General features: G+C 43.6%; 1 non-coding gene across 1 annotated transcript; it reads left to right on the top strand.

Moving 5' to 3' along the window:
* The first annotated feature begins 459 nt into the window (after positions 1-459).
* On the top strand, positions 460-646 carry LOC141222137 (U2 spliceosomal RNA). Its single transcript, XR_012290003.1, has one exon. It is a non-coding gene; the product is annotated as a U2 spliceosomal RNA (small nuclear RNA).
* Positions 647-3,951: the final 3,305 nt, after the last annotated feature.

Raw genomic sequence — 3,951 nt, 5'->3', positions numbered from 1 at the left:
TGATGGAAAAAGTGGCAGACCTCAAAGACTTTAACTATGCCACAATACTTTATGGACTTATGGAATGCCCAACAGAAGACCAAAAAATTATGGCATGGAAGACAATAAATTGCGCCAAAATAGCTCTCTGGAAAGCCCGAAATATTTTAATTTTTAATCATGATGAATTGTCTTTAAATGATGTTTTTAGTTTTTGTTTAAGTGAAATGTATGTATATTTTTTATTAGATAAAAAAAATAATCCAAATATCTCCCTAAAATGGGATGTCAATGTATGGAACACATTTTGAATTTTTGTAACATTTTATTAATTTGAATATATGCAAATTTTTATCCTATTTGAATAATTTATGTTTTTAAGTCTCGTATGTTTCGAGACAATGTATAAAAATTTGTAATGATGTAAAATGTTGCTTTTATTTCTGTACATCTGTGTAATTTTTAAATAAAACTGGTTTTATCCCTGTGAGGGGATAGCCAAATTAAAAAAAAATCTGTTCTTATCAGTTTAATATCTGATACGTCCCCTATCTGGGGACCATATATTAAATGGATTTTTAGAACAGGGAGATGGAAAAAGAGCTTGCTCTGTCCACTCCACGCATTGACCTGGTATTGCAGTATCTCCAGGACCGGTGCACCCCTTCTTTAATGCAGTTTCTAAAATCAGAAAGTATTGAATTCAATGTTTTTTGTTCATTTTGCTTGTTTGTCGGATTTTGGGATGGACTCTTTGGCTTTGCTTTTCTTCTCCTCATTGGATTTTTCATGTTCAAAGTTGCAGAAGCCAGATGACAAGCTCATTTTGGTTCAACTTCAGCAACTGTGCATTGCATTGCCATGTAATGTAACGCAATGCTATCTTTCTAGCTCTCCCTCTTCACTTCCTTTTGGATAAACAGACATATTAGGCAAGCATTTTGGAGCTTTCACCTAAATAACTACAGGTGGTGAGATAAGCTGCACAATATAATTGACCTTTCAGTATATTGTTGCACACACACCATCTATTTAGCAAATGCCCTTGTTATCAACAGCAGCCTTTTAAACTCACCTGAGCTAACAGGTATGTGAGCTGGTTACTCTGCTGCGCTTAAAATTTCTTTTTTGGTTTGCTACAATGCCTTTTGTGAAACGTTGTCTCCCTCTGCTGGAACACTGACTTCTTTCATTTAATGCCTGCAGACTATAAAAGAGAAACCAACCCAAAAAGTTTGGTTGATTAGTCTGTGGCATTCTTTTAAACTGTTGCTTATGGCGGTCTCTGTGAGCTTCTCAGTGACATTCAGCCATCCAGGTATCCCGCCTGCAGTAGATGGAATGTGGCAATGGAACGCTGGCTGCGCGTGTCATAATAGGCTCTGAGCCTTTATATACCTGCGCACAGCAGCAGCCACCTTCAGTCTGCTGCTGGACAGCCAGCAGCAGCAGCAGGAAAGGTAAGTAATCAGCAACCCTCCTGCTAAGGGTAGACAGCTGCTCGTTCCACCCCCCCCGCCTTAATTGGTTCTCCTCCCTTCCAACGGTGTTGAGGCGGGTGGGAACAGCCGGGGGTGAGGGTGCTGTGCTAAAAGAGGTGGAGTTATGCAGATCTAAAACGCGTGGATTGCAGCAGCAGCAAGCTGAAAAGTGCAGGCATGTGAGGGATCTAGAGGTTGACAGCATGTCTTCTTAACGGGAGTCCAGGTGGCCATCTCCACAAATGGACTTTTCAGGATCCTTGGGTGGCACCGTAGTCCGAAACCAATTCTGGTTATCGCTTCTCGGCCTTTTGGCTTAGATCTTGTATCTGGTCAGAAGGATCCTATAGTGTCTCCCCCTCGGCCTTGCAGCATCGCCACTTAGGTGGCTTAAGCTGCTTGCTGCTATTGGGGGGGGTCCAGAGGAAACGAGAGGTGATAATGGGCGTCAAGATTCGCTATGCCGGGACCGATGATATTCGGGTCAAAAATGCTTTTCGCATTGATATTGAGGAGTCGAGGAGGAATTTCTTTAACCTGCGGTTCTTGGTGGAAGTCGTCATCTTCAAGATTTTGAATGTTGGTCGTGGAGACATCATTTGCCTACAGGAGTTCCCAAAGAATGGCCGGTACGTTTTAGTCCTTGATCGTATGGCAGCTTGCCAGAATCTTTTCAAGACTCTAAAGGATCAGCAAGCCTTGGATCATCCGGCTCTTGATGGGCTTACATTCACGGTATTGTATACTAAGGGGGAAGTGCCAGTTATTGTGTTTATGCACAACCCCCTTGTGGATGTGGAGGACATTACTAGATTCCTGAACCGTCATTGCAGCTATGTGTCCTACTCACACAAGGTGAGGAATGAGGTGGGCTTGTGGACTGGCAAACACAAATTTTTTGTACGGTTCCAGGAGGACCCCCAGGGACCTGGGGGTATCCACTACCCTCCCCTCAGTTTTGCCATCGGGAGGGATAGAGGGTATATGTATTTTCCTGGTGCTCCGCGTTTTTGCAGGAAGTGTAAATCCTTTGGACACTACCAAGAGGACTGCACGGTGGAGAAGTTTTGTGGGAAATGCAATAAAGAGGGTCATCTGGCAATGGAGTGTACTAACTCCATGGTTTGTAATGCATGTGGCGAGGAGGGACACGCTTTCAAGGACTGTCCCCATCGTTCCAGGTCATATGCAGAGGCCGTGTCCCCACGTCCTACTACTGCCGCCACTATTGGTGAGGCGATCGAGGCAGTAAGGGACTTCATGGAAGAGATGGAGCAAGCACCCGATCCTGCTGGTGGAAGCGCTGTTGAGATAGAGCCTGCAGATATGTCAATTCTGCTTGATGTGAGTGGTGAGGGAGAAGTGAGCGGTTCACTCTCCACAACGCCGGTGTTGGCTTTGGAAAGCTCAGAGGCAATTCATGAAGGTGGTGGTGGCCAGGGTGACTTCACCGGGGCTGTGGTGAGGCCCCCTGATGAGGACTCTGATGTGTCTTCTGCAAAGAAGTTCCGGCCAGATTTTTCACCTGCCAGTATTGGGAGCATCAGCCCCTTAAGTGATAGGAGCTATCCCGAGAGCTACAGTGCCTCTCCTAGGAGGTCTTTTTTGGAGGAGGGGGCCAGCATTCTCTGCTTAACATCAGGAATCGAGTTGCAAGACGAGAAAGGTTGACTCTTCGGTGGGGGGTATGTTCTTTTTTACCGAATATGGTTAAAAAATGGGCTCCAACGTGGGCTGTAGTGTACTGTCAATAAATGTAAGGCTTATAAAATCTAAGCCTAGAAGATTGGCTATACTGGAAGAACTAAAAAATCTTGGAGCAAATATTTACTGTCTGCAAGAGTGCGGAATTGAAGAGTCACCTCCTGAAAAGGACTGGGTATATGGGTATAGCATTTGGTCAGGTTCAATGACAAACAAAAATGATGGTGTGGGGATTTTGTTGGGGAATAGGGATTTAAGTTTTGAAAATTATATGGTGGTGGAGCCAGGTCGTTGTATAATGGCAGTGGTTAAGGGGAGAGGGTGGAGGGTGAAAATTGTTAACGTGTATTGTCCAATTAACAAAGGGGATAGGTTAGCACTATTAGAGAAAATACGTTTATTTTTGCCTGGAAGGATTCCAATATTATTAGTTGGTGATTTCAATTGTGTTTCTGAAGGGGAAATTGATGTCACGGGTAAGGTCCTTAATCAAATTACATCTGATTTTTCTTTTTTAGATGCAGCGGAATTTTTGAGTAAGCCACCACCGGCCACATATAGAGCTGATAGGGGAGGAATAGTGTCCAGGATTGACCGCATGCTGTATACAAATAGAGGTTTGGTGTGTAAATTTTTTAAACAGCATGTTTTTTCTTTCACAGACCATGAATGTTTGTGGGGTATGTTTGAAGGTGATAAAAAAATGGTGCATGGTGTTGGGGTATGGAAGCTAAATGTTAGGTTGTTAGAGGATGTTAGGGTTATGAGAGACTCCGAAAGTAAGTAT

Source organism: Phyllobates terribilis, unplaced genomic scaffold (assembly GCF_046119375.1).
Source record: "Phyllobates terribilis strain yellow unplaced genomic scaffold, ASM4611937v1 Scaffold_342__1_contigs__length_2020279, whole genome shotgun sequence".
Taxonomy (NCBI): Eukaryota; Metazoa; Chordata; class Amphibia; order Anura; family Dendrobatidae; genus Phyllobates; species Phyllobates terribilis.
Note: the sequence above shows the minus strand (reverse complement) of the source record. Positions and strands in the feature narration are given on the sequence as shown.